Raw genomic sequence first — 12,716 nt, 5'->3', positions numbered from 1 at the left:
TTAACCCGTCGTGAGTCCCTGTTTTTGGAGAGTTTCGGGCATCCTCTAGGTGAGTCCCAGTTTGCTTTTGTATGTTTCCTGGGTGAGTGTCAGTTAATTTTGCTTACATTGGAGAATATTTGGCGTTTCCTGTCGCGCATCTGAGAGAATGCTCGTGCTTCTATCCCGCTTAAAAAAAATAGTTAGTTAAACCAAATAAAATCATTTTTTACCTCGATTTGATCTAGTGCAAAGAAATGCTAGGAGGGCAAGCGCAGGTAGCAGGAAGCGGTAACGGTGGAGTAAAGTCGAACAACTCCCAAATTTATCACCTCGTGAATGTTGCCTTTTTAATGATGATGAAGTTGAAAATGCAGTCTGTGACCTCATATGAGGTGAAGATATATTAGCTTCAAGAATCATAGCTTATATACTGAATCTTTTGCAACCGGATACAATTCCTGCACAATGAAAGCGAAAGAGAAAAAGGATATCTTTCATCCGATGGGAGCAAATGGGGTTGAAGAAATTTCTGTTTCTTATTTTAAGGAATTTTGGGTAATTGTGAGAGATCTGTTTAGTATATGAGTGAGAGGGATCATTGTAATAATGATGAATCTGTACATAGTCAAATAAGAATGAGTTCACTGTAATCACCGGAATTTTTCCATTTTCGGCTAGATCTAGATCTAGATAGATTTTGATCCTCCTTTTGTGCAGCAATCCCAAACAACAACACTACTCTACGAAGAATCGAATTTTAGATCTAGAAGAAACTAAAATGTAACTAGAAAATCCCCACAAATGGCGCCAAATTGTTTGACCAAAAGATATCGAAAACTTTTTGATTAAATCAATTAATGATGATGATGAGGGTAAATCCTAGTTAAGAATAATTAATTCTAGATCCGAAATGAATAATATTTGTAGAAAAACATAGCTGAGTATAAGTGCTGGCAGTGATTATGGTTAGATTTAATAGCATAAAGAGAGATGCATTAAGTAACATTAGATGACAATAAAATGTAAATAAAGGAAAAGAGTCACCCAGTCCTGAGTGAGGCAGATTCTTTTTCATTTGATAAAGATGAATGATAGACAAATATAAGAAACTTAGGACCCTTTTTGGATCTCATCAAGGTCTGGGATCACAGATCCTCTAATCTTTTTAAAGAGGAGTGTTTACATGTTTTCTAGAGAGAGGGAGAAGGAGAGAGAGACCCCTTTTCGGAAGTCCTCTCTTCCTATTTATAAGGGGTGTCCATAGAAAATCCTAAAAAAGTACAATTAGAGGGAATATTCAGTAGAATATTCTCTTTGAGGATTCCAAAGCAAACTAGCTATTTCGTTACTGCCCGACCTCGACTTTACTGATGATCGTCCGACCTCGGCCTGTCCGACCTTGGTTTGCACGACCTCGACCTTATTGATGTCTGTACGACCGGCCCTATTGATGACTGTCCGACCTTGGTCTGTCCGACCTCGGCCTTATCGATAACTGTCCGACCTCGGCCTGTCCGACCTTGGTCTGTCCGACCTCGACCTGTCCGACCTTTGTCTGTCCGACCTTTGTCTGTCCGACCTCGGCCTTATCAATAACTGTCCGTCCTCGACCTGTTGTCTCCCCGTACCGAATTTCTTACAAATCTAGCTAATTGAGATTCATGGTATAGCTATTTGCATACAACCAATATTCCATTTGAACTGTTTGACTGAATATGTAATTTGAAAAACTTTTAAAATATATCACCATATAAGTTAACCGTATAAAGTACCAAAATTATTTTTTAAATTAGGGGCGTTAAGAGTTCCCCTTTTTATTTTTCCTTGTAAGAATAAACTTCTACATTAAATTGGTACAATTACCAACAAATCAGGTTAATAACAGCAGAATAAGAAAGTTAAGATTTACATATTTTTCAAAAGAAAAGTATAGTTAAATTTTTAACAGACTAAAACAATATGTCAGATCACATAAGATCGGAAGAGAAATTACTAGCTAATGGTACTTATGAATTATGATCAATCTTAAAAATGATTGAGGAGGTGTCGTGGCAGTGATTATGTAATCAATCATGCGTTGTTTTTTCTTTCACCAATCAATCATGCGTTTACTTTTTCTTTTGTGCGTAAATCACAACATTATTTGGAAATAAACAATACAACATTATGGTCTCATTTATATTCCTTCACTAAGAATTAAAGTCGATTTACTCCTATTATGGGCTGTAACGTTTTGGTTTAATTGTTATAGGAGCATTAATCTGAACTTCAACTTCTCTAGGCTGGAACTTTTCATTTTTGTTCGCTAATCTATAGTCAAATCTTTGATAAATTCACCATCATCTCTCCTTTTGAGTTTGGAGTATTAAAGCAACAATTCGAGTCAACTTGAAAAAAGTGATTTGGTGAAGAAAAATTCCTGATCGTAATTGGCTTTTTAATTTTTTTTTTTATAGCTGTTCTATAACATAAAATTTCAGGTTTATACTTAAAAGATTGGGTTTTTTTCTTATATATACTATAATAATGACTCATTTAATACCTTCTCTCAAAGTTTTTCTGTTTTTAGTAATTATCTTTACTTTTTTAACAATTTATATATAATCCCCTTAAAAAGCTCTCACCCTATTATTAATGTTTTTAATTAAGAGATTCAATTATGAGCCCGTTTGAATTGACTTTAAAAAATGACTTTTAAGCAGCAGCTTTTAAGAGTTGGAGCTTATTTTATAAATAAGTAGTTTCCTGTTTGGATAAAAGTGCTGAAGCTTAAAAAAAGTTGTTGAAGTGTTTGGCAAACAAGTGCCGGTAAGCACTTTTTCCTATTAAAGAGACAAAAATATTCTTAAAGCTGTTAACATTATAAAGGAGCTGATTACTATAATATATTTAATTATGAATTAATGCAAATAAAAAATAATTTATATTTTAACTTAATTTCAGTTTAATTGATTACTTTAGATAATTTTTATAAATATAATTCTTGAATGCTTATTTTTTCACCACTTTCAATCAAGTAAACTTCCATAAAAGTCTCAACCTATTTAAAATACCAAGTCGTTAAAGTTCAAACTCTCCATTTAACTGAAATGGAAACATAAAGTTAACTAACTGGCTAGGAATCATGAAATGTAGCTACTAATCTGATGTTGTTAATCCTCAAAACCATAACTGAAGCGCTCATGCAAGACAAGTAGCTAAGTTTTCATCAACTTCTTTTGTCAACTAGTGGTATATATAAATAACAAAAACAAAAAAGAGAGAAGATTGGAGGAAATATAATTAGTATTTATGAAGACGCTAAAGTAGTATAAGAAACAGAAAAGCTTTAATTAGTATTTCAAAATGAAGATGACACAGAGATGAAGATGATTTAAGGAATGACAGTCTTCAAAGTGAAGGAAATAGGAGAAGTACAATGTTTTAGGTTTTATTTGACCGGGGATAATTTTGGTATTATAAAAACTTATTAGGGACAAGAGAGTAATTTTATTGGTCAAACTAAAATGGCTTTTAAGCTAAAATCGAAAAGGTTGGGGCTAGCCACCTTGCTGCTTTTGGCTTTTTAAAGTATTTTTAACTTTTTTTAAGCAGCTTTTTTGTTTGCCAAACACTCCAAAACTTTAAAAAGTACTTAAAAGCTAGTTTGACAGCTTTTAAGCCCATCCAAACACCCTCTATATCATTTTTTTTCCTCCTTTCTCTCCTCTCTCCCTCTTCTTTAATGCATATTTTACTGTCAGTTCACGCAACTTTTCACTTAATTGTGGTCCCCATGTTCTACGATGAGAATCACACATAATGCTTGGCGAGTCAATACACACAAAGTTTATTATACTACATTTGATTAATGAGAAAAATAAGCAGTAGATTAATTTCAATTAATATATCTGTTAAATATTAAATTAAAAGATTTTGAAGCTTTGAATTTGATATTCGGGTTTTATGATTTTGTGATTTATTTGAATAGGGCGTTTTTGCAAGTGATTAGGAATATCCTTTGGAGTTTATAATTTTGAGGGAGATTGGTTAAGTATAGAGTTAGTTTTAAGCGAAAATTCAGATTGAAACTCGAAGAAGAAGTTGCAAAATTCGTATGATAATTGTATAGAATTGTATCTGCTACATCAATACCTAAAACATAATTGTATCATAAATGTATCATGCTTGTATCATAATTATATCTAACATATATTTAATATATCAATACCTGAAATAATATATGATACAATACTAATACAATTATCATATAATTATGATATACACTGTGCTACATTTCAGAAATGTCACGACCCAAATTCATAATAGGTCGCGACTGCACCTAACACCACCGTTAGGCAAGCCCAAAAGTGAAATTACTATTTATTTACCCCCTTTTTAAACATTTTTAGAATGGAAATTTTCCTTTTTAAAGAACAACTTAAACTAGACTTCATGCCACTGTAAGATCTCTTTGAAACAAAATGCCATCATAATAAGAACATCCATAGTGGTGAAAGAAAAGATAACTACAGCAATACATAAATGTTAAAGATCCCCCAAAACCCGACGTCACAAGTGCATGAGCAATTTAGGAAATATACCAACTACTACAAGCAATGTCTGAAAGTAACAGACAGAATAGTAAATAAGATAGAGGGAGATTACGATGCTGCAGATCCTAGCAAGGCAAGCAGCTCACCACTAAGTCTTTGGAATGATCGTCTATGTGCCCGTGTGACCACTAGTATTACTTGTCTCAGTACCTACAGATCAGTGTGAGTGCGAAAAACAACGTGTACCAAGTAAGTATCTAGTCTAACCTCGAATAAGTAGTGACGGAGGGTTGACTTGACACTTACTAGATGTCAAATAATAATAAATAATATAAGTGCGTAAAGTAGACATGATGAGTATATAACAAGTATCGATGAAGCAAGTAAGAGCAACTACAATAAATAAAATCAAGAGTTCGTGTCACATTACCAATAGATCATAGTTGGCCGTGAAGGTGCTAACTCAATTATACCCAAGCCGAAACCATTTCAAGTTGTTGAGTCGAATGACCCAATCCCATAAGAATAGTGGTACTTAGTACTATCGAGGCGAACAACCCGCTCCCATAAGAATAGTATTACCATCATATTGTTGAGGCGAATGGCCTAATACCATAAGAGTAGTGTTATTATACTGCTGATGCAAACAGCTTGATCCCATAAGAGTGGTGTTATCACACTGCTGAGGCGAACAATCCGATACCATTAGAGTAGAGAAATTTACCTCGCTCGTGGAAGTACTTGCGAAACGAGAACACATGGATTTTTCATAATTTATTAAGTATTACCCAGTTTTCTGAAATAAGAAGCTAAGTCGATAATTCCAATTTAAATCCCAAGTCTCAGCTCTAATCAAGACAATTAATACATATGGCAGGCATAAAAAGTATAATAAAAAGAATGATGTGAATCTAAGTCTACCCAGACATATCATGAAATATAGTTACATATGGACTCTCGTCACCTCATGCATACGTAGCTCCTCACACAAGTAGCACACAACAATAATACGCTTAAGGGGATAAGTTCCCTTCTACAAGGTTAGGCAAGAGACTTACCTCGATCCTAGGTTGTAATGACCCGACCGGTCCTTTTGAGCTTTTGCACTTTGATCGCCAGTTCTCGGGCATGAATTTCCCCATATGATGTATTATGACTGATGTAAATCATTGATTTTAGTTTCCATGGAAATCGGTACGAATTTGAAAGAACAGTCTCAGTTGAAAGCTTTGAATTTGAAAGGTTTACCCAAGAGTTGACTTATTTGTATATGAGCTCGGAACGGAATTTTTATGATTTGGTTAGCTTCGTTGGGTGATTTGTGACTTAGGAGAGTGATCGGAAGTGGTTTTGGAGGTCCAGTGTAGAATTAGGCTTGAATTGGCAAAGTTTGTATTTTGGCGATTTCCGGTTGATAGGTGAGATTTTGATCCGATGGTCGGAATGGAATTCCGAGAGTTGTTGTAGCTTAGTTATATCATTTGGGATGTGTGTGCAAAATTTCAGGTCATTCTGACGTATTTTTGTTGGGTTTTTGATCGAAAGCGTATTTCAGAAGTTTTAGAAAAACTTAGGCTTGAATTCGATGTAAATTGGTGGATTTGGTGTTTTTGGGGTGTTTTGATGATTGGAACAAGTTTGAACGAGGTTTTAAGATGTGTTGGTGCTTTTGGTTGAGGTCCCGAGAGCCTCGGGTGAGTTTCGGATGGTCAATCGGACCATTTTTGGCTTTGAGAATTCCAAAAATTGTTGTTCAGCTGTTGCAGAAGAATTTTCTCTTCGCGTTCGGGGGTGGAACATCGCGTTCGCATAGAAGGATTTGAGGAAGGCCAAAATTAAGCCTTCGCGTTCGCGAGACGTGCCTCACGTTCCCGAAAGGATGGGAAGCAGTGCATCGCGTTCGCGAGAAGGCACTCGCGATCGCGTAGAGCAAATTGGCGTCCAAGGCATTTTGTTCATCACGTTCGCGTAAGGTTGTCACATTCACGAAGGTGTAGGAGACAGAAGCATCGCGTTCGCGATAGGGTGACGCGTTCGCGTAGGGCAAAATTTGGTCAACGTAAGTTTGTGCTTCGCGAACGCGCTGCGTTGACCGCGTTCACGAAGAAGGAAGGGTCAGACCTGGGCAGAAAGTTTATAAGTCATTTTATCTGCGAGTTTAGCCAGTTTTCCTCCATAGTTGACAATTTTGAGAGCTCTTTGAGGGATATTGAATAGGGACTCAGGGAGAATTTATTGGAGGTAAGATTTTGGAACCTAAAACGTGATTCTATTGTGAAATTAACCTAGAAATTCATGGAAATTTAGCTAAAAATGGAAGAACTAGGGCTTGGGATTTTAAACTTTTGAATTGGGATTTGAGAGACCATTTGAGGTCGGAATTGAGAACTTTTGGTATGTATGAACTTGTTGGGTGATAAGGAATCTAATTATGCAAAAATTTCTGAGTTTCGAGAAGTGGGCTCGGGGCTCGGGTTTTGCCAATTTCGGAATTTTCGATATTTTTGAATGGTTTTTGATTGGGTATTGTTCCCTTAGCCTATTGTGACGTATTTGTTGTGTTTTTGGTAAGATTCGACGCGCGAGGAGGCCGATTTGAGAGGCAAGGGCGTAATGAGCTAGAGTTTTGGCCGACTTGAGGTGAGTAATGATTTTAATTGATATCCTGAGGGTTTGAAACCCCGGATTTGAGCATAGTAGTGCTATATTCAGGCAAGAAACGCGTTGGATGATTAGCGTGGGGTCTTTTACTACTTGGGATCGTGACTTGGTCTGTCCCGCTTGATGATTTTACCACATATTTGACTGAGACTTATTAGTTATCATTATGTTTTTGAGCTGATTGCCATATTTCGGCTTCGTGCCAGTTATTTGAACCCTTCGGGGACTGTTTTTGGTATTTCCTCACTGTTTGATTTTTATACTTTTCCACTATTTTCAAAAATCAGCCATGTTTATTTCGCTTTAACACTTGAAAATGATATTTCCAATAATATTTTTGGGCTGAGCATCATATTGTAAGGATACTTTTGGATCGGTCTGCACGCCGCAGCAGTGAGATACTGATTGTTTATGAAGCCGAGGACCTGAGATATGTACTCCACAAGATGACATGATATTGCGCTTGGGCCGTAAAGGGCCTCTCCTGGAGTCAGCACACCCCTAGTGAGCGCCGTCGACGAAATATATGGATCGGGTTGCGCGCCGCAGGGATATATGGATCGGGTTGCACGCTGCAGCGGTGTTGGTACTGTTTTATGTGTTTACTTTAGTTCATTTGTCTGCCATTATCTATTGTTTGTGCTACTTCATGTGATATCTATCCGATTGCCTGACATTATCTGTTAATTGAGTGTTGTGCCCGAGGGGCGGATTTTCGTGCTTATCTGCACTATTTGTTTGCACTCATTTGCGTAACTGTTGAGAAAGTTTCACTACTTTTTCTCAAAGGGTTTTTCACTGCTTCTATACAGCATGTTGGTTGCTTTACGTGATTTCTTACCGCTCAGTTGTTATTTACCTTTATTACTCACTGAGTCAGAGTACTCACATTACTCCCTGCACCTTGTGTGCAGATACATGTATTTATACACCCGGTAGCGGGTTTTGGTTGATTAGAGGCAGAGTTATCAGAGTTTAGTGAGGTGGTTGCCGGCGTTCTCAACACCGCTTTCCTCCCTTTTGTTCATTATTCCCGTTTCGTATAATTTAGACCTTGTAGTTGTATTTATACCCTAATAGATGCTCGTGACTTGTGACACCCCGGTTTGGGCTATGTCGGGATGGTTTCTTCTACTGTCATCGCTATTTTCCACAAATTATGGCTATTATATCATTTTTAGAACTGTTTATGATATTTAACCGTTGAAAAGTAGTGTTTTATTTTGGTCTGACTGGCCTTGTCTTCACGAGAGGCGCCATCACGACCGAGCTCAGGAATTGGGTCGTGACAAGTTGGTATCAGAGCCTAGGTTACATAGGTATCATGAGTCATGAGCAGGTTTTGTAGAGTCTCGCGGATCAGTATGGAGACGTCTGTATTTATCCTTGAGAGGCTGCAGAACTTTTAGGAAAACTTCACATTCTTGAATTCTTATCGTGCGTCCTTGATTTAGCTTGAAAAGTAACTTTTGAAATTCCTTCCACGTGTTCACATGCGTGCATGAGCGCTCGGTATCAGATGTGCCTTGATGGCTTGTGATTCCCTGATCGAGGGGCGAGATGTGATCTTTGTGAGTTTGATGTTGGGCCAGTCTGAAGGACTTGAGGCCGGATCTTTGCCTATGGCTTAAGCACCGAGGTGCTGATTGTGTGAGCGAGTGTTTCGGACTTATATGTTCAGTATTGTCCCTATTAGTGGAAGTGATGGCTGGATAATTATGTGATGAGTATTTTAGTACTTCGAGAAGTATCCATATGATTCGGAAGCGGCGACATGGGTTATCTCTTGCAATGTTAATTGAAGGCAAAGCAATGTTAATTGAAAGCGGCGACACCGAGGTCCATATGATTATGACAGTGGAAGTTATACAGAAATGTTAATTGAAGGCAAAGCAGGTGGGTTATCTCTTGCAAAAAATTCTGAGGTTGTGTGACCCTTATGTGACTGTTAGAAGATCTCATGTGCAAATGAAATGTAAGTGTTGAAATTTGAATTTTGTGTCACTTAAGAGAGTGGGCTTAACTATTGTGAGAATGAGTGCGAGGTTTGCCAAAGATTTAAGTACTAGATGATCTGTGTTTTCGCAAGCTTATAAAGGATTCGAGTTTAATCTCACTATAGTATTGTGGCATCAATGTAATATAAGCGTTATGAGTTATTGAGTGTAATTTGATCTATGGCTTCGAGCCAAGTGGGGGAGTCTGCTGTGAGCAGTTGATTGCACGGTTAGGTGCTATGTTGGTTCCAGTTTGAGGGGTGCGGGTGAATCAGCTATGGCCTACAGGAATTGAGACCGAGGATGGCTTGAGTAAAGGAAATATTCTTAACAAGGTATATAGTATGCTTCATAAGTGTGTAAGAACCACGGAATGTCTTGAGTTGTTATTGGTAAAGGATGCTAGGTGCATAGAGCAGGAAGTTGCTTGGTTGTAATGGAATGATGTCACATTCTGCGGTGTCGGAGTGCTAATGAGGCACAGATTGATCGGTTCGTTTGATCAGGCTAATTGCTGTTTGAGGAGAGTGGATGACTTGCGAGAATGATTCTAATGTGTTCAAGGGTCTGCCTATATCAATTGAGTATTCCAAAGTCGCATATGTGGTTAGAAACTGAGTTTCATTGGAAGATGTCAAGACTTGTGGTTTTTTCTATATTAATTATGGGATTCTATGTATCAGTATTAGGAGGTAACAGATTTAGATTCACAGGAAATTCTTCAGAGCAAAGTATTTCAAATGTGGTGCTTTTGGGAATATTTTAGAGAGTATTCAACGGCTTATAAATCTTAGATAGTGTGGTTGTATGCTTGGGTCTCGTGTCGTAATCCTGGGTTGAGGAATTTTGGTGCTACAACAAGAGAGAATATCAAGTTGAAGATGAATCAGAAGGAAATTTAAATAGATGGAGTAGCTTGATAGTATACCGAATCCTTGTGTGTGTTCGAGGTAATAAGCTCTTTCAGGTATTTTGCGGCGATGCTCTTAGGTTTTAAGGGCTTGCTTAACTTGATCGAGTTAGAATGATTCAGTCTTGACAGGTCTGATTTGTGCAAAGGGAACTCGGAGAGTTCTTGATGGTTTTACCGCAGTTTGGAGATGTATATTTCAGTGGGCATGCGAAGCATGGGAGGTATAGTGATTTTTCCTCTAGATTGGGACCAATGTGAAGTTCTTGACCAATTGAGTACGTAGATGTTGGTGGCTCGGAAGAAAGATGAAGTTTTCATGTTATCCTGAGATGGTATGGTATATGCGGTAGGTTGTGGAGGATTGATAATTGCGTGTGGAAGGTTACGGTTCAGTTCTGAATGGAAAGTCATGAATTCTTAGGCAGCACAAGCAGGTTGAGATGATTAAGGAAGTGGTAGTGCTAATTGGGGTGATTTGACGAGGGTATATGTTTCAGAAAAGACAATGTAATTAAGTTGATGACACTTCGGTAGTATTGCAGCATTTTCTTGTTAGATCGACTGGTGATATTCGGGATTGCTTGTTGGCATAGGGAAATTTTAGAGTATCTATCGTGGGATGATTGGGTATTAAAGGTGTGACATGTGTCCGGACAACGAAATTGGGATTAGATATGGTGATTCATGTGCCGTGTGGATGTGGAGACATGAGTTCTCATATTCAGGCTATGTGGGTTGTAGATCGTGGGTATTCGGTACTGTTTAGCGACTATCGGGATTTGGAGGCCCAAGTGGATCTTTCTTTGCTTGGTATGTTAGATTCTGGATGTGATATTAGGGATTAGAGTGGTTGTCTCCATGTTGGGTTATTCTGGACTATTGCGCTATGGGCTATTCCGAAAATGCCACGGGTTGAATAGTGAGGTGCGTCGGATTAAGTCCTGGTAGAGTGATTTTACATTTTGAAGACTTAGCGGATGGCTGGGAAGGATTTGTCTTTCTTACTTGGGCTCTTGTGATGAGTGTCAATGCTGAGGCTCCTCATATTGATTCAGTTCTGGTGGTGAGGGACTTTTCGGATGTGTTTCTTGTGGCCGGGCATGTCTCCAGGCAGGGTTGTCGATTTCGGTATTGATTTTGTGCCGGGCACCGTGTCGTATGGCACTGGCAGAGTTAAGGAGTTAAAGGAATAGCTTTAGGTTTCCCCTTGATAGAGAGTTCACTGGTAGGCCAATGTGGATGCGTGTTCAAGCTGAGTTGGCTTAGTTGGCCCCAAATTGTATTGTTGAGGGATATGTTGGTTTGACCGTTATTAAGCTTACTAGTGATCTGGGAGATCTATGAGTTGCCTTTCTGTGTTGCGAGATGTATGATATGTTGGTTGTGGGAACATATGGTGCGGTTCTATTAGGGTTCATAGTCGAAGTCGAGCGGGAAGAGTAATTGGGTGTTGCTCGGTGAATGACGTATCAGTTATGTTCTATAGGGTTTGCGTGGTATATGTTAATTGCTTCGTCGTGGGTGTAATGAATTTTCTTTGGTTCCAGACATCAAATTATGCGTGGTTGTCGCTTTCGATCATAGTGACTTGGGGTGTCTTATGTGGAGTAGTGTTTCATAGGATCGCGCATTGCATCGAAGCTATATGGAGATATGACCTTGCGGGCTAGATTTGTGTGTTCTATTCCATGATGTGAGATGGGTTCTCTGCTTTGTGTTGTGGTGGTACTGGCGAGCTTGAAGTACGACTATTTCATTTGAGTCACTTTCATGATTGGAGTATGTTCGGACCATTGCTTATTGGTGCGTGTATTATACTAGTTGCGACTTAGGTCTCTATTGATGTGTCATGTCACCAGGGTGGTGTGCTGGACTAGAGGAGATCGTTGGGATTATTAATGAATACGAACAGATTCAATTTCAGCATGTTGGAAGGATAATATCGCGGTTCGGCTCAGAAATTTGCTATGGTCCTTGCCAAAGGAGAAGTAGCATTATGGATGGTTGATCTGAGAAATGGTTATGATTTATTGCGTGTTTCCTTTATCATTGGTAGTATATGGAAGTGTTGGAACGAGACTTTAGTTGATAAGAGGGTTTTTTATCGGTATTTGGTTGTTATGTGCAGCTGTTGTGATTAGAAGTTATCGCTACAAGTGTTTGAGTTATGTGGTATATCATGTGATTGCACTTGAGATAGCAGATATGGTTTGTTACAGCTTGCTCGGACTTATTCACAGTATGAATGTGAGATTCTGATCGTATTGAGGATTTTAGAAGCAGAAATGTGGTTCTATGGTTTATGGACTAGGATGGATTGTGAAATTTCAGTTATATTGTGTTATCGGACCTATATGAGATAGAGTGACGTGGGATCACCCCCGGGTATAAGCATGCAATTCAGCTATTGTTTGGTTGCTAGAACAACTCTAGGTACGTTCGAGGATGAACGTGTGTTTAAGTGGGGGAGGATGTAACGACCCGATCGGTCGTTTTGAGCTTTTGTACTTTGATCGCCAGTTCTCGGGCATGACTTGCCCCGTATGATGTATTATGATTGATGTAAATCGTTGATTTTGGTTTTCACAGAAATCGGTACGAATTTGAAAGAACAGTCTCAATTGAAAG

The sequence above is a fragment of the Nicotiana tabacum genome, chromosome 8, assembly GCF_000715075.1.
Source record: "Nicotiana tabacum cultivar K326 chromosome 8, ASM71507v2, whole genome shotgun sequence".
In the NCBI taxonomy this organism is placed as follows: Eukaryota; Viridiplantae; Streptophyta; class Magnoliopsida; order Solanales; family Solanaceae; genus Nicotiana; species Nicotiana tabacum.
This window is presented reverse-complemented; position numbering follows the sequence as displayed.